This window comes from Argentina silus (genome assembly GCF_951799395.1).
Source record: "Argentina silus genome assembly, contig: scaffold_237, whole genome shotgun sequence".
In the NCBI taxonomy this organism is placed as follows: Eukaryota; Metazoa; Chordata; class Actinopteri; order Argentiniformes; family Argentinidae; genus Argentina; species Argentina silus.
The window spans coordinates 41774-42373 of record NW_028152375.1 but is presented as its reverse complement, the minus strand read 5'-3'; positions in this window follow the sequence as shown (position 1 = coordinate 42373).

Sequence of the window (600 nt, the reverse complement as noted above, 5' to 3'; positions counted from 1 at the left end):
ATATTATAAATATATATAATAATGTTCCTCCTTCTAATTCTTACTCTACTACTACTACTACTACGTACATACGTACTGCTGGTGTTTTTATATATATGTGTAATTACTGTAGTATTCGTTGGGGGTAAACCTAGAGTAGCACTCCTCAGTCAGGGGAGGCCGGCCGAGGTAGAAATCGGAGGACGGGCCCCGTTGTGACGTGGAACGGAACGGAACGAGGAACGCTATCAAACACGCATTCCCCCGTTCCGTTCCAGCCCGTCCTCCAGATTTCTACCTCCACCAGCCTCCACTGTCCTCAGCGCATCCGGGCCCAAACGGGACCGGCGTCTCTGTTCTCTGTCGGGTCCTGCAGACGGAAAGGTGCGCTTGATTTTGACCTTTGGCTCTGTCTGAGCAACAGAACCAAGGTTAGACCCCTCACAAGAGGTCCGAGCGCGTAACTCAGACAATCGGGTAAATCTTGCATTGATGACAATGGGAAAATGTGCGCGATGATTTGAATCGGGATTCTGAAGGGGGAGCCATCCATGCGAGCCATCCATGCTGCCCCCCTATCTCCAAATGACCCTTCCCCCGATGGGACAAATGGCTGTGGAG